The sequence below is a fragment of the Andrographis paniculata genome, unplaced genomic scaffold (assembly GCF_009805555.1).
Source record: "Andrographis paniculata isolate CXL003 unplaced genomic scaffold, ASM980555v1 Contig64END, whole genome shotgun sequence".
Classification (NCBI taxonomy): domain Eukaryota; kingdom Viridiplantae; phylum Streptophyta; class Magnoliopsida; order Lamiales; family Acanthaceae; genus Andrographis; species Andrographis paniculata.
In genome coordinates this window covers 2,677,360-2,701,619 of record NW_026137600.1, presented here as the reverse complement: position 1 = coordinate 2,701,619, position 24,260 = coordinate 2,677,360, and the positions used below count along the sequence as shown (strand labels likewise).

At 31.0% G+C, this 24,260-nt stretch overlaps 3 long non-coding RNA genes across 5 annotated transcripts; 2 read left to right on the top strand and 1 right to left on the bottom strand.

Moving 5' to 3' along the window:
• The first annotated feature begins 1,017 nt into the window (after positions 1-1,017).
• Positions 1,018-2,015, top strand: LOC127261858 (uncharacterized). Of its 3 annotated transcripts, none has more exons than XR_007841001.1 (4): positions 1,018-1,083; positions 1,171-1,288; positions 1,563-1,881; positions 1,994-2,015. It is a non-coding gene; the product is annotated as an uncharacterized LOC127261858 (long non-coding RNA). The 3 variants fall into 3 exon arrangements; XR_007841002.1 differs by lacking the exon at positions 1,018-1,083 and having other exon boundaries at positions 1,101-1,288; positions 1,563-1,687; positions 1,803-1,881; XR_007841000.1 differs by lacking the exons at positions 1,018-1,083; positions 1,994-2,015 and having other exon boundaries at positions 1,101-1,288; positions 1,563-1,687; positions 1,803-1,935.
• A 485-nt stretch (positions 2,016-2,500) lies between these two features.
• On the top strand, positions 2,501-3,019 carry LOC127261892 (uncharacterized). The gene is made up of 3 exons (XR_007841008.1): positions 2,501-2,564; positions 2,627-2,768; positions 2,860-3,019. It is a non-coding gene; the product is annotated as an uncharacterized LOC127261892 (long non-coding RNA).
• A 15,483-nt stretch (positions 3,020-18,502) lies between these two features.
• Positions 18,503-21,923, bottom strand: LOC127261643 (uncharacterized). The gene is made up of 3 exons (XR_007840950.1): positions 21,674-21,923; positions 21,082-21,158; positions 18,503-19,540 (listed from the first exon to the last, which is right to left on the bottom strand). It is a non-coding gene; the product is annotated as an uncharacterized LOC127261643 (long non-coding RNA).
• Between the last annotated feature and the right edge of the window lie 2,337 nt (positions 21,924-24,260).

Here is a 24,260-nt window from a genome sequence, read left to right as displayed (position 1 = left end):
TATGATAATGAATACCCAAAAAAACAGACTCTCATACAACCAACCATTTAAATAAACACACAATTTACAAAAATACTAACTGCAATCACATCCCTTACCTTGAATTCAGCTACAAAGTTAATCTACATACGTAACTATATCTACCAGAGCCAATCTACCCGACAAAAATAAACACATAGAGTCTGCCACTCACTAACCTCTATCACTTCTTACATGAAAAAACGTGTCACTCACTAACTTCTATCACTTCTTACATAAAAGTTACCACTCTAACACAGCAACCACTCTAACAAAGCAACACGCCAACAACATCCATTTAATTATAAAGACAAGATTCACTTTCAATACGTGCTACATTCTTCCTTAGCTTTTCTTTTTCACACATTTCATCACTCTTCCATCAATTCTCCTTACTGCTAATCACTACAAGCCAATGGCCAACCACATAACACCCATAACTGATTTAACCATGGAAAATAGAAACTGGACAGTCCGTGCGTTACTCGTAGAGATGTCCGCTATCAGAACAGCCAAGACCAGTGGAAAGCCCTACAGACGATACGTCTTTGTTGACACACAGGTATTCAAACAATCCTGCTTATAAAAATAATTGATTGAATTTATGTACTACTATCTAAATTTTACATTTAATATACTTTATTTAATATGGAATAAAATTTAAAATTAATCATATTTACTATGCTTATAATTTACTATTAGTTATTTTATAGTAGAAGAAAATTGATACATTAATTTTCTACATTACTAATTAGTTTTTTCGGGGTTAACTATCTTATTTACTTATTTTGTAGGGCACCAAACTCATGACGTGTGCCTTTTCTGCGGACATGGAAGCATATGATCATTGTTTAAAACTCTTTAAGACCTACGAGATATTTGCTAAACAAGGCAAAGAGTACAAGACGGATCTACCAAACTTCAACTCTGAAATCCAGCTCTATCTCAACAAACACTGCAGCATCGTCCCTGTTGAATCTGATCCCATATCTTCTCTAACTGGAAAGCCATCTTTCAAAAAGCTCTCATGCATTGTTGATTGCCTAGCAACAAATGAGTACATCGGTATAACTCCTATTATGTTTATGCTTTAATTCATTTGCTTGTCCATATTTTTGCATTTATACCTAATATATGATACATATCAAACAGATGTGGTCGGTGTACTGATAGATGTTGCAGAACAAAAGCAAAGAAACAAACGTCAACAACCGACCTCTTCCAACATTATAGGAGATCGTGTTCAAGAGATTGTAATCGTAACTGAGGAGTAAGCATAGATTCAAGTACAGTTATTTTGGTATCATTATATTTTTATCACCTTTTTCACATCAGTGTATGTATTCATCTTTAATCACAATTTATTTCTTCTAAAAGAAGTTATGTCAATAATTATGCCTGTCAACTATATTTTTAAATAAATATACTAAATTTTTATCAGCTTCCATTTCTATTCGACATCTTTTAATAGTACACTAAATTTACCAAATTAAAGTAGCATATGTTCTTCACACAGTTTTCTCCATTAATTTTCATCATAATAGATTGCTACCGACAAGACTGACCTTATGGAATGAATTGGTGGACGCTGAAGGAAAATACTTCACATCCATTGTGAAGGAAAGACCTATCATTGCGGCCCTCCACCTGAAAGCAACACTATATGCAGGTAGTTTATGCATCAACCGTATTTGACTGAACACATATAAATTATTGTCAATACTTGTATCGTAGTCCACCTAATGACCATTTCACTTCATTTGATTCTATATTCGTATGTGAAGGAATTTCGTTGTCTGCAATTTCCATGGCAAATTTTATTGTTGATCCTCCATATCCTGAAGCTGACAATCTATTGAGCTGGTATTCTTTTCTATATCAAATCAATATTTTATATTTTTCATATCACAACACTACACTCCCATTGAAAATCAATTACAAATTTCATTTTAATTCAAAACACTTTACATCACAGGAAACTCAATAATAAGGTATGCATTGACGAACTCGTAATCAAAAAACCATACTTCAACACAGCCGAAGGAAGCCCGCTAGCTGTAGTAACTCTCTCAACAATTGCAACCATGTCACAATCTACTCGCGTGAGTTATTTATAATGTATATTTGTATATATACAAATAAAACATAATAAAGTAATCAAAAACTTGCCTGATATAGCAAGGTGAGTACAAAATCAATGGATGTTTGTCAATCAAAGTGGATAAGAAAGTGCAACTCCACTACAACGCCTGCGATAAGTGTTACACATCAACTCCAGCACCAACAGCACGGCAGTTTTTTTGTTTAAGGTGCAAATCTGTCCAATCGTCAGAGCAAAAGTAAGAAAGACTACTCATTCTACTTTTTACACATTTAAAATTTGATATATATTTATATACACGTAACAGTACACATATACAAACAGGTCAATTCTGCGCTTACAGATTGTTGCTCAGACAGGATCAATTACCTGCGTTGCTTATGACAATATAGCGCAACAAATTCTGAACTTTGACATACCAGAGTCAAATGAACTAGGACAACAGGTAAAACTTTAAATATTTCATCAAAGTACTATACTGTCTCATTATATATATATATTACACAGGAAATCATTTCACTATGCAATCTGCGCAATCAAGAACTTGAAAACCAATCATACCTCTTTCACATAAAGAAAAAGGCCGCCGCACCATCCCAAACAGAAACACATACTTACACACTTATGTCTGCTTCCAAAGAAAACAAAGGTACATTACATTATCATGAAAACAACTATGACTATCATAGGGTGTAATCATATACCACTCATTTTATATAACAAATAAAATTCATGTACAGATAAGGAAATTGCTGCCGAAGAAACATTGTCAAAGAACCACCCTATTGTACCCAAACACACTGGGATAACACCTGAAATGCAGGAGAAGGCAACCTGCACAACTGCTACCTTAGAATCATCTGTTCCTGGTAAGAACAACAATATATCATCCTAACAATATAAAATAATAAACATAACTCCAATTTCATAGTTTCAACTATACTTATACAAAAAACATTATTTAGGTAACTATGCAAAGAACTTGCTTCCACTGTTCAATGAGTTGGAATCTATCAATGATCAGAAATCAAAGGATCAAGCATCAACGGTCAAGAATTCTGTCGCTCCACCGAAAGAATCCAAAAAATAGTTGTCAAGCTTTTCTACAACATCTTTTGTTTTGTACTACATCCAACTACTAAACTACCTACCTTTTTGTAATATTACTATCCGATGTGTACATACAACATTTTGAATATCTATCGGCTACATATATTTATCAAATTTCTTATTACTATAAATTCATAATTCGATTGTGTTGATGTATTTTTTCAACAAACAAAAAATAAAATTCAAAGATATGGAAATATCCTTAAATTTGATTAATTATATTAGGAATCTCTAAACACTGTAAGGTACATATAAGTGTTAATGTATTTTTTCAACAAACAAAAGGTAAAATCCGAAAATAGGACCAAAAGACAAAAAAAAGACTCCTTCGCCGCCCCCACCAAGAGACCAAACTACTGTTCACTTAGTGGGCACCCGACTTATCTTGTTCTGACTACGTACCAACCGACTTGCTTATCAGATCCCATCCCATCCGACCCGCTTACCCGATTGCTAACTAACCGACCTGCCTGTCCAACATGCTTACCAACCGACTTTCAGACTTTCCGATATATAGACCATCCGACCCGCCAACCGACCGACCTCACTATACAACCGCAAACCGTCCGACCTACAAACTTTCCGACCTATGGACCATCCGACCCCCTAACCAACCGACCTGACTATCCGACCGCAGACCTTCCCACTTGCCGAACCTACCGAAGACCAACCGACTTGACTATCCCACAGCGGACCAACCGACCTGAACGCAAAATTTACTTCTTTTCCACCTGACTTCGTGCATAACTTCCTCTAAGATCCTGCTACCCTTATTTTTATTATTATTTTTTGTGCGTAACAGATTGCATTACAGAATAGTCGCGCGGTATACCGCGCAAAAGCGGGTTCTAGTATATATATATATCTCGGTTCGGGCACCACAAGCTGAATTAATTACTATTATTTAATCATAAAATATATTAATGATTCATATTAATTTAAGGGGTAAAATTATTATTTTGTCATCAATATATAGATTACTTTTTATTTTGTAGGGTAAATCATTTTAAATAATAGAATTTTTTTCCTCTCCATCTCATTCAATCGAAGTATAAAATCATCAAAAACAAATTAGCATTGTTCAACGCTATGGATTGAATTGAAAAAAAAAAATGACATCTTTCAAAATGATAGAAATGAGGATTTCATTCAGAGAATATTGAATTCCGATAAATTTCGTTTCGAAAGTAAATTTTTAGATATTTTATTTTACCATATCATATACGTATTCTAAAAATATTATCTTAGACAACATAAGAGAGCATTTCGATAATAAATGTCCAACATTTCATCTCTTGTATTTTAGAAGGTGGCAAATATATTCAATTTTCATTCATAATCATTTTCAAAACACATAAAAAAAAAAAAAAAAATTGTCAGATTCTATACTTATTCTTACTTCTCATTCTTACAAACTTTACGACTGTCATATTAAAAGATATTAAAAATAATCATTTATTAGAATTTTTAAACTTTGTTTTATATTTTTTATTTTCAAAATTTTCATAAAATTTGACCTCTAAATCAAGTTTCACAAATTTTTTTTGAAAATCTATAGTCATAGCTTTGGAAATATGAAATTTAACCATACTTATTATATCCATAAATAAATTAAAACATCAATTTATCATTGTAATTTATAAAAATTTAATTTATTAATTAACATACTATAAAATTCACTCATGATTATATACAAATATTTATATTTTTCAAAAAATATTTAGCCCAAAAAATCGAATAAACTTATTATTATGAAATATTTTCTGTAAATAAAATTGATAACTTGTAACATGTAGCATAGTCTTAGCAATGGCATCATTTTCATACTGGTAATATAGTATATCTCGATATTTTCAAAAGTATATTACATTGTTGAATACATCGTATTATATAACAATATCATCTACTCATGTAGACTATTATGACTAGACGACTGCAACTTTTTCAAGCCCTGACATTCCATACAAAATTTATTGTGAGTATGCTCATATCAGGAGTTTTCTGTTCGAATTCAAATGTAGAAAATGTCGAAAAATAATCCCGAGCGTTGCAATACATCTAATATTGGTGCAATAAGAAGAGAAAAAATTAGTGAAATTAACATAATAATACAATATCATATTTGAATGCTATATACATAATTTTGCACAAAAAAAACATCATCTCGTTAAATTTAGATAAATTTTTAACATAATTTTTATACACACGTGACAATATATACACCATAGCAAATTTCTTATTGGTCAGTACACATTAATCTTCTCTATTAGAAAATATGAAACCATCTCGATTGACATCTTAATAACTCAATATTTTAAAAATGTGTTCTACACTCATAGTCATTGGATCCACAAATAATAACCCTTTAAAACAGTTTTCATAATGTATTACCTCAAGGAATCGCCATTTAGATGAAAAAGCTTCTGGTTTTTTTATGTCGATCACCTTCTTCGACACATATGAAAATTTTGTGAATGTGATTTTCGTGATGGACTTTGTCGTCTTCTCAATATCTCTCTATATTCCAGCCATTGAAATGGTCTAAGAGATCGATGGAGACAATGAAATTGAAAATTGAATTTGCACGGAGTGGAAAATCGAATTTAGACAGTGAGAAAACACGACATCAATGGACAATTTCACGGATGACACCGATGGCGTCGGAATCAGGAGGTGAGGGATCTCGATTCGCGGTGTAGAAGGATATGAGGGTGGGGGTGGTTGACCTTTGGCGACTTTTTGACGACAAGACAACGGGAGGGTTTTTGGGGCGCGAGACAAGCAAGAGGATCTTGGGACTATGAGACGGTGGGGGAAGAAGAGAGAATTAAATAAGGTTAATTATTGTATGATTTTTCTTTTTTTTTTTGTTTTATTTTTTTAATTATTGAAGATACTCAAACTTTATAAATTAATTGTGTTATATGGAAAGAATAAAATATAATATAGAATATTGTAGTAAAATATGGGAAGAAATATTATATTAGGGGTGTGTTTCTTTAGGGGTGTTTGGAAAAAATTGGGTTTCGGTTTGGTTTTTATTTGAATTTTGAATTTTGTTGTTTCTTTTGTGTTTGTGTTTGGTTGGGGTTTGGGGAGTTTTGATGTGTATTGATTTGATGGATAATGAATAAAATAATATAAAGTGTGTATTAAATTTAATTGATAAAATTTATATTGTATGATTTGATTATGAATTTATATTATACCCAACATATATATATATAAATTTTTATTTATTTGTATTATAGAAAATTTTATTCTCTACAAAATGACATATATATTGTATATATTTTTTTACCATATAATTATTATAAATATTAAATAAATATAATATTTTGAAAAAAAAAAAAAATATGACATCAATGGCAGCTTTTTGCTGCCATTTCCTGTCCTGTCCGCGGGGTGGGGGGGGGGAGGGGGTTCGGTTTGGCGCCGAATTTACCGTGCACAGTAAATTCGGCCCAAACTGCCTAAAAGAAACACACCGTAGGTGTTTTATATAACAAATATTTTTATAAATAATTGTGATTTATTTTTCTAAAAATAAATCCTTAAATTCATGCTGATTTTTTTCTAATCAATCTTATTATTTTAGAAAATAATAAACGATAAATAATTTAGAAAAATATATCATTTTGTCACACTACTTACATTATTTTTAAATATTTCTCACATCATACCGTTCATGTTAAATTTTAAATCATACATATCTTAATACCTTGTAGGGAGCATATGTTCGTGTTGTTAATATCATATTACTTTAAATGTATATATTTCGGTTAAAATTTAATATATCAGATTTTCATAATTTATGATGATTCTTATTTCCAAATATAACGTACACAATTAATATTATTGATTTTTTTAATTAAAAAGTCATAATAATAATTTTAATACAATACCTAAAATGTCCCCGATCATTATGAGCCACAAGATTATAAAATACAATGATCTAACGGAGGAGATTAATTCAGCATGGTTATGAACTTAATATATGTTCAGCACCATACCAGCCGCCATATATATATATAAACACTAGTGCCCGTTTGCGGCGTTATGTTTTCTAATGTAACTTTGATATGTATTATAGCTCATGGGATCCTCTATCATAAAAATAAACCATATCTCTATATTCCTACACAAAAAAAAAAAATATATACGTGTGTATGTATACACATTATGTACGTGAGGATAGGGGGATAGGCAGTGTTAATGGAATAGAAGATCCGATCTAGTATTATCAGTAATATAGTATAATTCATTAAAATTATATCGATATTTTCATTTAAGATGTATGTACATAATCTTCCACTTGATTTTTTTAGAGTAATGTTTTAGGATAAATTATATAATACATAAAACACCTCGTGCTTTATTTATTACGTAAAATCTCATTGTGTTAATTTAAAGTTTGGATAAAGGATATTTGAGTGTAAATACAAACTTAATTATGCAGTTTTATACCAATAAAAAAATAAAATATTTTAAATAATTTTTGTTTGAATAAATTAAAATAAATAAATAATATATCAATCTTTATCTTTAGAGTTTTTTTTTTTTTTTTTTTTTTGTAAAAAATCAAATAGTAAACGACGAAGTATTTTATGCATTTTTCTTAAAACAAAAAAAAGATGTTATATAATTTATTATTATTTTTTTAATATAAATAAATTTAGTATATACTCTAGTCTTTTGATAGATATTTCTTTGAAATTCTGCTAATATGTTAAAAAAATTGTTACAATGTGTTCTTTTATGGGTTGTTTAGATAAAATCTATTGAGTCTGGATATGTTTTGGTCTGTGTTAGGCCCGATCCGTTAGAGTGCCTATATACATAGAGAAGACCCCCTCTGTTCTACTTCAATTTAGTTTCAGAGAGCTAATATACACTATACTTTACCGGGTGCATTTTGTAGTGTTCTTGCTTTTTAGGCTATATTGGAGTCGTGTGCGTGGCTGTAATAACGAAGTTCTCGAGAGTGTCGAGGAATTGCTAGGCCGACGGGAAGGTGTTCGAGGAGGAATCATCTAACCCGTTACAAGTGGTACATGTTGATTTTTTTTCTTCTTAAAAAAGATCAAATCAAACATTACTTTTCTTTTTTATATTATATTAATAATCTATTTTACATTCAAAATATCACATAAATATATATATTTATTTCACATCAAACAACTATTCAATTTCAACTTTTTAATATTCAAAAATCTAAATTCAAAAATTCAAACCCACAAACAAACTGTTTTGTTATGGTTTGAAATTAAATGAAAATAAAGTATTGATTTGAATTTTTATTTAAATACTGTTGATTGATTTTTTCAACAATAAAAAAGTAAAATCCGAAAAATATGAATTATCTTCGAATTTGATAAAATAAATGCCTGAGATTAGGAATCTCTATACACCGTACGATACATAAGTAAACTAGGAAAATAAATACTACAGACTGAAAAAGTAAATGGTGATCCCCAAAAGAAATTTACTGACTTTGATGTCGATCGAAGATGATTGAAGATGTTTTTGCCAGTTGCGAACCCCATCTTTAAATATTCCCTAAAGAAACGTTTTGGAACCGTCGTCTGTTTGATTACAGTAACCGCTATCAACCGCCCACTAAATCCTCCTCCATTGACACGTGTCATTAACCGTCTCTCCAACCGCATAACCCAACGATTGACCAACCGACCAATCCAGAGACTAACTGGTCGCTAGACCAAACGACTCATTGGCCGCCCCATCAAGCGACCACCATCTGGTCTCTTCAATTGGCTGAACAATGAATCGTCCAGACGATTCAATGGTCGCCCAATCAAGCGACCAACTGACCGCCCTTTCACTTGTCTGACCTCCGGGTCGGCTGTCTTATCCTTCTTCGCCCGACCTCATTTGGTCCGACCTCCGTATCAGCCATCTCATCCTTCTTCGCCCGACCTCTTTTGACCGACCTCCGTGTCTGCCATCTCATCTTTCTTCGCCCGTCTTCCTTTTGTCCGACCTCCGTGTCGTCCGTCTCATCCTTTTTCGCCCGACCTTATCTTGTCCGACCTCCTTTAAGACCCTGCTACCATTATCATTATTATTATTATTATTATTTGTATGTAACAAATACTATTTTAATACGATATTTTGTGAGAAAACTAGTGTATTTTTATTGAAATATGTGCGAAATTCTAAAAGAACAAACCCTTAAAATTGTATTTATGTTATATACTCTCTCAATCTCAGAAAAAATGTTCACTTTACTGTAACAATGAAAATTTAGAAAAAATATAATTAGTAACTAATTAAAAAATGTATTACTAAAAATAATTATAGATTGAAATTAAGATAACTAAATAATTTAATTAAAATTAAAAAAAATTATAAATTACCACTTCCTCCGTCCCATTTAATTTATCCACTATTTCTATTTTCGTCCGTCTCACATAATTTGTCGTTTCATTTTTTTGAAAATATAATTATACACTTTAATCACATTTTAAAATTTCTAATTTATAATTCTTTTATTTTAATTAAACTATTTAGTCATCTTAATCTTAATTTATAATTATTTTTACTAATAAATTTCTTAATTATTTATTAATTACACAATACCTAAAACTTTGTGCCTAAGCAAAATAAGACAATTTAGCTGGGACGAAAAAAATATAAAATTTAGAATGTGATTAAAGTGTATAATTATTTAAAACAAAATTATGTGAGATAAAATATAAATTAAAAAGATACTACTCCCTCCGTCCCATAACAAAGTATCTATTTTTCCATTTTAGTCCGTCCTATAACAAAATATCTATTTTCTTTTTTAGTAACTGTACTATCTACCTAATATTACAAATACCCTTGCAACTTACAATATATTACACAAATGACATTACATTTATATCACACATACTAATAAGATTATTTTAGTTATTTCTACTTTATTGCTACTACATCCAAATATAATACTAATATTTCTAAAACTACATGAAAAAAATAAATTGATATTTACTTATGGGACGGAGAAAGTATTTTATATGAACTAAAGAGTAATATTTATAATAAGAATAATATTTATATTTAGTATAAAATATAAAAAATTGAACCATTATAAAAAAGGCTGCAGTTTTTCCATGCTCAGTTTTTGCCTTTGCCATAATATCCTTTCCTGAAACATACATCAGCGATGTGAGGAAGCAGATAGCAATACGTCAGGCCTGATGCATAGCTTTGAGGTTAATGTCTAACTTGGAACTAGTACGAAATTAAAAAATAATAATATTAAATTAAAAGGACTATAACGTAGAATATTAATAATCAAATTGTCCTTAATTTATAATAAATTAAAAAAATTATATTAAAGTGATAATTATGGAAAGTTTTTGAAAAATAGATATAGGTTTGTTGTACAGTAAAAACTGCGTCGACTGACTAAATAAAAAAATTAAACAATTATTTTAGGATGGTTGAAAATAAAGAAAACTCTTCTGAAATAAAAGAAGTATATTTTGGCATGTACCCAACCATGTTTGGAATGAAAACAATTTATATGAAACGACTCCGTGGAGATTATTCTAGATGCTAAAATCGTCAACCTACGTGCATGCAAATTCCACCAAGTAAATAATAAAGATAAAAGTTAAAATATAGGGAGAAAAAATGTAGTTCAATATAACTAAAATTACTATATACATATGACAAAAACTTTAAGGTTTACATTATTTTTTATTATTAATTTATTAGTTTATATTTATATATAAATATATTAAATAGTAACTTCATATGCTCGGACATGACCTAAAAACTTTCAAACCTATTTTTGAAGGTTCAAATACAGTTTTTTTATGTTCGGTTTGGATCGAATTTTCAAACCGTGCTTATTTTTGCTAGCTTTAGTTAGTTGTCACACGGCCGGGTTTAATTGTACACAGGGGCGGAACCAGAACTTAGTCGGAGGGGGGGCTAATTTTTTAAAATCGAAAATAATACTGTTACGCACAAAATAATAATAATAATAATAATAATAATAATAATAATAATAATAATAATAATAATAATAATAATAATAATAATAAGGTATCCAGAGTCAGTCGGTGGGTTCTCAGTCGGTTGGTTCTCAATCAGATAAGCAAGTCAGATGGTCCGCGGTCGGGCAAGCAGGTCGGATTATCCGCAGTCGGATAAATGGGTCGGTTGATACAAAGGTTGGCTGCTATGGGGGTCGGTCGAAAAAGAAAGTCGGGCGAAGAAAGGTCTGTTGATAGGTCAGACGATTGAAGAGACCAAATAGTGGTCGTTTGATGGGGCGACCAGTGAGTCTTTTGATCTGGCGACCAATTATGTATCTAGATTGGTCGGTTGGTCGGTCGTTGGGTTATGCGGTTGGCGAGGCGGTTAAAGACATGTGTCAATGAAAGAGGCAGTTCTGAGTTCTGTAACTGGTGGGAACGGTTGGTGAAACAGTGCGACGGTTCTGAACGTTTTCTTCAAAGAATATTTAAGGATTTGGATCATCATTTGGCAAGGCATCTTCAATCAACTTCAACAAAACAAAGTCAGATTTGGGGATCACCACCTTAAATTTCAGTCTTTTATTTTCCAGTTTATTTTCTGTACCATACAGTGTTTAGAGATTCCTAATCTCAGGCACTAATTAATCAAGTTTAAGGATATTTTCTATATCTTTGAATTTTACTTTATTTTTGTTGAAAAATTACATCAACAAATACAATTATATTTAATTTATACATATAAAAATATATATTGATTTATTTTCGAATTCTTATATTTTAAAAATTATGCTAGATATGATGTTGGTTAGAGATAATCATTACTTACTAAATTGTAATATGATATGCACAATATATCTTTGTTAAAAAATTTTAAAAATATTGACAAATAATAATTAAATATTGTAGATATTTTTTATATTATTTAAAATTGCCAAAAAAATACATTTATTATTTTTTTAAAAAATTACTTTTAATAAAAAAATCATTAAAATTATTTCATTCCCACAATTAAAAATTTGTTTGATTTGAATTTGAATTTAAATATTATATATTATTGTGATATTTAAAAAATATATTTATTAAAAATTATACAAATTAAATAATAATTTTGATTTAAAATTAAAATTTAATCAATTTTAATTTTGAGAATTTTTTATTATATTATATATATATATATTTAATTTTTAAAAAATGGGGTGGGGTGAGGGGGCTGCAGCACCCCTTGCCCTACCCTAGGTCCGCCCTGATTGTACATAACCATGTTTCTTTCTATTTTGATCTAAATTTTTGTTATCTTTTTTTGAAAAAAAAAATAGATATATTAAATTTAGAATAATTGATATAATAGTTAAAAATTAAAGTGTACAAATTTGAAAATGTTAAATCCAGTTTCACTGTTTTGTGTCCATGTCAAGTCAGTGGCCTGTAGTCAACAATTTTTATTATTATTAGTTTTTTAACAAGTGAGACAAAAAATAATTAAAATTATTTATAATAAGACTACAATTGATGCGTATGTTTGTTTGATAATTTGATATTTTAATAGTAAAAGTTTTAAATTTGAATATTTGTATGATGTAATATAAAGAGGTGTTGATGTGATATTTTAAGGGTGTGATTGTTTGATGGATTTCCCCGAATTTCTACTATTTACCAATTTTTTTCACCTAAAAATAATAAATTAAATATTTATTTTTTATATTATACTAAAAATCAATTTTATATTTAAAACATCACATCAATATCTATTTACATCACATCATGTCACTATTTTAATTCAAAATTTTTATTATTTAAATCTCAACTCAAAATCCATACCTCCAAACAAACACACCCTAAATATACAATTAACTTTTAATATAGTATATAAAAAAATGTTTAATTAGATGTTCGCAGAGAAAAAATTTGATGAATAATAAAATAATAGGTAAAGTCTTTCAAAAGAATACACCAGATGGATTTTCTTAATATTGGGAACCAAAAATATTTTTTTTTTCAAAAACAATATAACCAAAAAAATGAAAATTATTAAATAATTAAAAATAAATAAACAAGACCATGTATAATTAAACACGGATGTGTGATAATATGAATGTATAATTATACACAACTATGTGACAACATGACTCTTGTATAATTGTATACGACTTTATTATTTTCAGGTCAGCTGTTCCGTCAATCCTATTACGTTCACTTCAGCGATTTTTATTAATTTTTAAACTGTGAAACCAAAATTAATTGAAATTGTTTTCATTAAACTAAAATTGTTGACTTTTATTGCTTTTTTTTTTTTTTTTTTTTTATGTTTGGACCAAAATTAATACATTTTAGTTATATTATGACTATTATTAATTTTTTCTTTTTTCATAAAACATACACATCATTAAGTATCGGTATTACATTAAATTTCAAACATTATGAGCCTAGGTGAGTATAAATTCTACATTTTCAATAAAAGTTACTTTTTTTAGGACATATAATTAAACTTTGAGATAAAGTAATTCTATCAACATTTAAAAATAAAGTGTTTGTTTGATTTTTTATTTGAAATTAATTTTTTTATTTAAATTTTAATTTAAATACTATTATTTGGACGTGACATTTTATAAAATAAAATAATGTATATTTAAAATACAAACAAATAAGTTGAAAGTATATTGTTACGCACAAAAATAATAATAATAATAAATAATGGCAGTGGGATTCTGGACGGGTCTGGATATAAGTTAAATGACCCAGAAGTCGGGTGCAATCGGACAGATGCAAGGATCAGGAAGGAAGAAAGGTCGGGCGGAGTCTGAAAAAAGGTGTACCCAAGTCGGGTAAACCGTAGATCGGGTGAAAGACGAAGTCGGGCAGACGCGAAGGTTGGTCAAGAGAAAGGTCGGGCAAGGAAGAGGTACGGACAGATGCGGAGGTCTGTCCAGAGGACAGTCTGTCCTTCTAAAGAGATAAGGCAAATAGAGCCGGTCGGTTGGTCCGTGGTCGGGACCACATTTGGTTGGTCCATGGTCGGACCAATTAAAGTCGGTCAAAGACGGAGGGCGGCTGATGCGGAGGTCGGCCCAAATGATGTCGGGCGAAGAAGCAGGTCGGGCATTGAGGTCAGGACGTGATACGAAGTTCGGACCAAGTGAAGTCGGGCGAAGAAGAATGAGACGGACGATACGTGGTCGGGCAAGAGACCCGATGGCGGTCGCCTGGTTGGGGCGACCATTGAATCGTATGGGGAAATCAGATGTTGGTCGCTTGATGGGGCGACCAATAAATCGTTCGGTCCGGCGACCAGTTAGTCTCTGGATTGGTCGGGTAGCACTTAGGTCGGGCGAATGGCATTTCTGGGACGGTTTAAGGTGTGAGAGGTTTGGGGAGGTTGAAGGAAGTTGTAACACGTGTCAATTGAGGAGAATTTGATGGTCGGTTGACAGCGGTTGCTGTAACCGACCAGACGGCGGTTCAAACCGTTTTCTTCAAAGGTTATTTAAGGATTCAGATTTATTCTGAAAAGGCATCTTCAATCAACTTCAACAAAGCAAAGTCAGATTTGGGGATCACCACTTTAAATTTCAGTCTTTTATTTTCCAGTTTATTTTCTGTACCATACCGTGTTTAGAGATTCCTAATCTCAGGCACTAATTAATCAAGTTTAAGGATATTTTCTATATCTTTGAATTTTACTTTATTTTTGTTGAAAAATTACATCAACATATATAAAATTTGTTTACCCACTATTTTTTTTGACACGATTTATAATATATATAGTATTCTCTTTCAAAAGTTAACATTCAACATAATATATTATTTTTTATATTGTCGATACGATTCCCTATATTTTAAATAAAAAATAAAATCAAAATAATAAACCCATAGCTAACTTGTCCAAACTGTTTAAACTGCTGATTACGATTTGTCAAAATATAAACCGAAACCAACGTTCTCAATGACGATTTCGATTACGGGATTTCAATTACTATTTATAAACCGTCGATCGGTTATGGTTTGAAACGTCGGTTTATATATATTCATTTTTAGTATTTTTTCTTTTTTATTTTCTATTTTTTAAATTTGAATTTTATTTAATAATAATTAAATTCGATTTTAATTTTATTTAGATATATTTATTTTTTATTTATTATATAAAAATCATATATATAAATAATTAATTAGATTGTTACAATTAAAAATAATTAAATAATAAATTCAGTAAATAATTAAATTAAAAAATAAATAAAAATAATAATTTTAATTATTGGTGTAATAGATAATAAAATAATTTAAATTAAACATAAGCATATAACAAAAAAAAATTACAAAATTTAAAATATAAAATAAAAATTAATACTACTATTATAGAATATTTTAGGTGTTTACCCTACTACACCCACACAGCCGCGCGCCGCACCCTGTCTTCTTCTTCTACCTTCCCCGCCACCGCCACCGCGCCACCCTGTCTTCTTCTTCTACCTTCCCCGCCACCGCCACCGCGCCACCGCACCCTCCCTGCCCGCCGGAGTTTAAAGAAAAAGAAAAAAAAAGGCACCAGGTTGGTTCGCAGCCACATTCTAGCAGCCGAAATTCTTCCCCCATCTACTTCTTCTTCAACCCAATCCTTCGGCCAGTGGTAGTTGTTTTTATTTTTGAAAGGTAAGTTCAATAATAATATATATATATATTTCTTTGGCAGCTCCATTATATTATTTTTATGATTTTTTTAATTTTATTTGTATCTTTTCTACACAGGCGGCAATATGAATATGAATGAGAATCAAAACCAAGACGATAGACTTTCTTGTCCGCCAAAGCCCCGCGAGGTGGCTGCGGTGTTTGTTAGATATAACGTTGGGCAATCAACGTTCAATTCTTCCATTTCTTTTAGTCTAGCTATATTTTCATATTTATTGGCTCAACCGACGAATTTAGATTGGATAGAGGACGTTGTGTTGATTAGTTTGTTTCTAGGTAATACTTTGTTATTTATTACTTTTTGTCTTAGAGAAATACTAAGACAAGAAATAGAAATATTAAACAGTTTGGCGGATACGATAGAATTTTTAGGTGTAAGTACTATTTGGAGCAGTTATATTTGCTTGTTTAGTTTAACTATATTAAGATCCACTTGGTATCAGATTTTGCTATATGTTATTGCAGGATGTATATGGCTTTTGCCAATATACATTCTTTTTTATTGGGCTGTCCTGGGAATTCTCTGGACCTACAGCAAGTGTCATGCGCTGCCGCCGCCGCCACCGCCACGCAATGATCTGCAGCCGCTCGGTGATCCACAGCTGGGCAATGCTCCGCCGCCGCCCGGTGATCCGCAGCTGGGCAATGCTCCGCCGCCGCCCGGTGATCCGCAGCTGGGCAATGCTCCGCCGCCGCCCGCTGATCCGCTGTCGGGCAACAACAATGCGCTGAGTCTGGAGCTGGTGATGGAGAGGGGGTTGGAGAGTATGGAGCTGGTGATGGAGAGGGGGTTGGAGAGTATGAGGCAGACGATGGAGAGGGGGTTGGAGAGTATGAGGCAGACGATGGAGAGTATGAGGCAGACGGTGGAGAGGCTGGTGCAGCATCTGCTGCCTTCTTCCGGCCCCTCCCTGCCTACTGTCACTCCTCCCGCCAGCAACAACGACTAGCTTCTCTTTCGGTGTCAAAGAATTGTAAATAAACGTAGATTTTTGTTTTAAAAACTTTTTAGACTTGTTTAAAGACTAATGTCTTTTGAACTACTTTCAATTTATGTTTTTTACTCGAACTTTACTTATTTAATTGATAAACTGGTGCGCTTTAATTTTAAATTCCTATTTAGTTGTTTGTATTAATTGATTTTAGCCTTAGCGCCACAACGTAAGACTCATTGATTGATGAACGAGCCTTCCGGTGTGCCGTGACAGTGACACTCCGGGGTGTTACACATTGGGGTTGTTAGGCTGAAATGCTGAACTGATTAGTAAAGTGAGTCGTTCCAGTTACTTGTGTTTGTTATTCGAAGTTTTGCCATAGTCACTCACATCTACTTGTATGTCTCTGTTGAAAACACAACCAAGACAAAACATTCCAACCTTAGATAGATTAAGTGATTGATGTTATACAGTGCTGTTACATGGCTAATAAATTTGGTTAGTTTATGCGGTGCTTGCATGTTATGTTATTGATTTGCATTGGCTGAATAGATCCTGAAGGAAAATATGAGGAGTGACTTAACTGAACTTGCCAGACGTGGAAAATTGGACCCTGTTATAGGACGTGATGTTGAAATAAGGCGATGCATTCAAATTTTATCCCGTAGGACAAAGAACAACCCTGTTATAATTGGGAAGGAAAACTGCTATTGTTTTCCAGCCTCTGGACTCCAAACAAATCAAGAAAATTGTTGAAATTCAGGTAAGAAAAATAAAACTTCATTTAATCTTAATTCCTACTATTCAATTACTTTTTTGATAAGTTGCATATCATTCTTGTCAAGGACAGAAGGAGAGGTATTCACAAACTTCCTAGGAAAAGCTAATTCAATAGTATAATTGGGGTGGGTGGTTTTTGGATGACTATTTTACGTGTATGTTTTTCAGTTTTACAGAAGATGTGAATTTTTTGGACTAGGATATGCCATGGTTAATTAAAACTCATTTGATCGTTACTTAGTTAGTCGTTTAATGTAATTAATCAAGGTGACGACTAGCTACTTGAACGTCGTTATGTGTATGAGTTTTGGCATTATATGTGGGGAACCAGAGCTGTCACACTCTGATGCTCCTTTGTTTTTCTTTATTGTTTGTTTGTGATTTGGTTAATATGCTTTTACACTGATATTTTTTTTCCATCATTTTATTATATATACAGCTACATTGAGTAAAAGACAGACTGAAACAGAAGAACATAAACTTTCACTACACGGAGGAATCCATTGAACTGCTGGCCACATTGGGCTTCGACCCTAACTTTGGAGCCAGACCCGTAAAGCGGGTGATACAACAGATGGTGGAGGAGAATGAGGTTGCAATGGGAATCTTAAAAGGTGAAATTTCTGAAGAAGAAGATTTAGTTGTCCAAAGATGCACCATAACAAAACCAATTGTGCATCAAAAAGTTGGAAAATTCAGCTAGTACTTTTGGAAGAGCCTTGAATACATAAAACACAGGAAATCACCAAAGCATACTTTTGGAAGTTTTAATAAGAAATATCAAATCTATAGATAAGGCAAGGCATTCATCCCAATATAAAAGATGGAATTCTTAAGGAAAGGATATCTAGACATCTAGTTTAAAAAATAGGGTTAGTTAAATGAACCACTGTACATATATATATATATATATATAACAGATGTAATAGATGAACAATACATAAAAGATGAAATGGCTTATAAGAATATGCAACTTCCAACCATCAAATTAGTATATAACTTATGAACCATTAAAACAATAAGAGATGGCAACCTAATTTACCTAATTAGCTAAAAAGAGGGCACAATGAAGATGACTAGGAGTTTATAGATGGGAATGCAGGACAACAAGCAATGGAAAACCTTTGAAAACCACATGATGTTGTTTATTATGCTTGGTTTTTAAATATATGGTTCTGCAACTTATGATTTTGTTCTCTAATGGTATGTTTTGTTACGTTTGGGTGAACAAAAATATAAGATCTAGCGTCTTCTATAATTGTCTGCCAGTGCCACATAGAAATAGATACTCTAGCTAATCACATCATTAAGACTAGAAGATTGCATAAGGTTACCAGATCAGGGTCTGGACAGAGGACTCTTGTCTAAGTAACTCGTATTTGGTGTTGCCAGACAGTTTGGTAACATAGGACAAAGTGTTTGAGTTTCTGCCACTCCTAACTAACTCAAGAGTCTATCTGCTGCTACCAAATAAACAAACAGTCTTTATTTATTTACCATTTTTGGAAAGGAAGCAAGCAAGGAAGGAAGGAACCCCATTTGGTTTGGAGGAGAGACAATTTGTTTCCATGATGTACCAATGTTGACATTAAGAAAATAATAATAATAATAATAATAATAATAATAATAATAATAATAATAATAATAAAATAAAATAAAATAAAATCAATTGCAAATCTAATCAATAAATAGTTAAGAGGTAGTTGGGAGCACACTTACAATAGGAGGCATCAGAGGCTGAATACCCACGTGGACTAACCAGCAGGGCAACACCTGAAACATCAGAAGTGTCACCAAGGAAAATAGCAAATTCCACCGATGAGGCAGTGGAGGGAACTCTCCAAAATGATTTTTTTTCCCCAGAAAATTTAGGGGAGATGCCACTAGTAGGGTGCAGAACCTGCTGCAGTCTCAACCTACATAAAAGAAGGTAAAGCTAATATTCACACAAAAAAGCATTCCAATACAACATCAATAATTTTAAAGTAAAATATGAGTAATCTTCATTGGTTGCTGTAATAGATAAGCAATACATTAAAGATGAAATGGCTCATAAGAATATGCAATAAATATAAATAAGACAAAGAAACAATTCAGATCCTCCATAGAATACCCAAAACTTAGATTGCCTTGTAAATCATGTAAAAGTGAACTATGTCATGATTAATCCACAAACATACTAGTAGACTTTCACATTAAATTTGAGGGTAAGTCAATGACATAGTCCTTTGGCTCACAAACTCATCTTTCATAAGATTATCGCAAGGAATTACATACATTTCTCAGTCAACATGATGGTGGCACTTGAATGGCAGGGATCGACCCAACATACTTATTTCATAAAAACATAAGCAAGCAGATGGAGTACATTTCATATAGGTGTAAACTGATTCAAGAAATGCATTATGTAGTATCAAGGTTTAAATGCTTCTACAATATTCACTGGTAAAATATGTTGTCATTCTTCCTTAATATAAAAAATTTCAAATTAGTTTCCATTTTGTTTTTCCTCACAGTTTATCAATCATATATATGCTAACAGAATACTAAAGTTAATTTTTAAACTATTCTTTATCAAGCACAATCATGAATCCATAGTTTTCTTCAATACAATGTATCTTCCACGTGACTAAAAACTACAAATAGAATGTATCATTCTTTTATAGGAAAGTAGATCTGCATGGCATTACATAGGTATTTGCATATGAAATCATTCAGCACGCACCCCACAGTCGTTATTTTCATAACTGATGAAATACTTATGTTTATACATGCAATGATGGAACTTGAGCATTAGGTCTACTGCTCTGATTTCATGTTCAAACATAGATCCCACCTAAACAGTTAAATTAATATACATATATATATATATGGGTGTGTATGTAGATTATGAATGAAAGTTATTTATGAGCTAACATATATACTTGTATAATATTCCAATGCAGCCATTATGAGCAAACAAAGTTATTTATGCTTTTTCTATAGATGGCCGATGCCAATGATGGTGAGGATTTGAACTTGAAACATGCTCTATTGAACTATCATTTTAGCTAAAAAATTTAAAATAATAGTAAAGTGCAATGCTTCACAGACACGCGCACACACAAACATCCACGTGATTCCTACAACATTTCTCAAATAGAAGCACATACAAATGAATCATCATTATCTTTTCTATTCAACTCAATTGTCTTCTCTCTTTTGCTTATGTAATAAAATTTCAAGAAACTCAACCAAGCTATGTTATTATCTCTTTTATAAGAGTGATATTAAAGCAAATGACAACCTACTCTACCTTATAAGTTAAAAAGAGGGCTCAATGAAGATGACTCAGTTTATAGATGGGAATGCTGGACAACAAGCAATGTAAAACCTTTGAAAATTTATTATGCTCTGTTTTTAAATATTTGGTTATGCAACTTATGATATTTCATTGAAAGATCAAGAGGCTACAAACCTGACATTTTGAAGCTTACACACAACTTTATTGCCAAATATAAGAAAGCAGTTCGAACAAAAGCTTCACAAGTTGAGCTACACGGTCAATGAACCAATGAATTAGTGTCTAAATTGGTCACAAAATTCATTGCACAGTAAAAATGAAATTAACATAACTCACATAAGTAATCAAACAATGCACACCATAGCAGTTTATTAAGCTTTCACAGTGAAGGTGAGCAAATTACTAAGAACAACTAATCTAATTCTAATTCACTACACAAAATAACCCAAATGTCCATAATTTCTTGCAAGCGTTGTAATGACTCAATAGAATCAGATTGAAGAAACATGTAAGATCTATTTGTAGTAGAAACATATTTTCATTGACAAAATGAACTCACAACAAAACATTCGAACATAAACAAAGATCAAATGCATCCTCAACAAATAAAACAGAGACAGAAACCTGCATAAATCCTAGAAACTATATCAATTAGATTGCAATAAGACAAGCATATCGCATTGCTTTCTCCCCAAAATTGAAAAATCCGAAACTGCGATGCAGAATTCTCTGGTAATCGAAATTAAACAAAAAAGTGGATGCTCACAATCACCAGGTTGAAAAAATATTATGTACATATGTTTCACTCATCAGTCACAGCTGGTGCTTCGAGACAGAATCTAGGCGCCACCGCCACCGAAGACTGCTGCCGTCGTTGTCTTCACCGTCGCTATCAAATGCCCAAAATCAAGCGCGGCAGTCTCGCGTGAGAGCGGTATAGTTCGAAGTAAGAATGAGAACGGCAGACTTGCTCTATCGGTTTCGAACCGGCGGTGGAACCAAAATTGAAACCGGTTTCTCACGGTTCGATTTCTGTTTCTCTTTCTTCCGAAGGTACCGAACCGGCGGTTTTGTATTTTCACTTTTTTTTTATTTTGAAAAAACATATGCTAACCTGAATCCTGATGGATGGAGAGTGGGAACGGCAATGGAGCAGCAGGGTGGGAAAATTGGGGAAGAAGGAAATCGAGGGGTTTTTTTAAAAAATAATCCAAATCAAACATTGTTTTAAAAATCTAGAAAAAGAGTTTTGAAAACTCCTATATTTATAAAATGTAAGAGTTTTCAACATTCTTAAATATAAAAATATAAGAGTTTTGAAAACACTTAAAATATTAAATATATGAGTTTTTAAAATATATCATATGGTAATAGAAATTTTTTTATTTAAAGTAGTTTTAAAAACACTTATATTTTTAATTATACGAGTTTTGAGAACTCCTACACTTTTAATTTCAATTTCGCCTTAGGTAAATTATATTACACTCTATTATGTTTTTAGTAAAAATGCACACTTGTATTTTATTTATTGCGTGATATCTCCTTGGATTAATTTAAAATTTGTACAAAACACCCTCCTTACCCAAAGCTGATGTTTAGTTCTAAATAAAATAAAGACCTAAATTAGTTTTATACAAATAAAATACCTAAAATATCTTAAATAAATTTTTTTGAATAAAATAAATAAATAAATAATTGATCAATTATTTATTTTTATAATCTTTTAAAGATCAGATAACAATGTCTCCAAAAAACTATAAAATGGAGGATTAATAAATTATTTATATATTTATTTTATTCAAAAAAATATTTAAGATATTTTATCGTTTTTATTTGTATAAAACTTGCATTATTGGGTTCATATTTACAATCAAATATCAATTTTGGACGAAAATGATGTTTCGTGCAAATTTTACATTAACACAAGGAAGTTTCACGCAATAAATAAAACACCTCCGGCGTGTTTTATGCATTTTAACTAAAACACAATGGGGTTTTATGTAGTATAATTTACCCTTTAAACTTTCTTAAATAATTTTGTTGTATTTCAAATATTTATACGTGGCATGTCTTTCATTTCTTAAATGGATTTTCTTTTCAAAAAATCATACATGAGGGTATTATTTTTTTGACTAAATTATTATATAATCTTTATACAATATTTTGTTTTATATTGTTAGTAAGCTATTTTTCTTATATAATGTATATTTTTTGTTTGATTACAATATTATTTTTATATGATATTTATTTTGGCGTTAGTTTTAATAAGTTAGTTGTTTAGTATTTGTACATTGTATTTTGTAATATCTTATTGTTTATTTTGGTATAATTTCTAAGTTTATATTTATTGTATTATTTAAATGTATAATGCATTTATGTGAATTTTTATAATATTAATTTTATATATTGTTTATTTTGGTATTAATTGTTTATTTTATATACAATATAAAACAAAATATTGTATAAAAATTATAAAATAATTTAGCCAAAAAAAATAATACTTGGAAATTGGATATTTGAAGAGAAAATTTGCTTTAAAAACGAATACACCATACACAAAATTTGGAATATGGTAGTTTAAAAGTTAAAACTAAAAAGTATAAAAGTTATCAAAACTTCTATAATCAAAATATATAAGGATTCTTATCAGTATTTTATATGAAAAGGTTTTTAAAACTTCTAAATTACCAATTACAGGAGTTTTGAGAAATCTTATAATTCTCCTATATTGATGACATTCAATGTGACGGTACGAGGTAGTGGGAAGAAAAAATAAAACTTTCGAAAATCTCTATATTTAGTATTTCAAGTGTTTTCAAAACTTCTATTATTTTGCATATAGTAGTTTTGAAAACTCCTATAATTTATAAATATAATAGTTTTGAAAACTCTTTTGAGGGCTAGATTTTTAAATCGTACTTTGACTTAGGCCATTTTTTTAAAAAGCTCGAAATCGAGGAAGAAGACAGTGCGGGCCGCGCCTGTGAATGTCTAATTATTAAATAATTGATTAGGCAAAAACGTTCATTGTATTAATTTTTTAGAAAATATTTTCTGTTATATAATAAATATTATATTTGGTAAGTATTATAGTATATATATAGTGTGTATTATAGATACAATATATCTTGAGGTAATGATTATATATATATATATTGGTGATAGTAGTGTGTGTGAATGACGTGTGTGTGTGTGCGAGTATATATATATGTATGTATGGATATAGATAAACTGAGAGAGAGAAAGAAGAGAAATGAGTTTGGGTGGAATAATACTTCTCTGTTTCATTCCATTGAATTGAGTATTTATGGCATAGTAATAAATGATATTTGTGGTTGATAATTTACCACAAC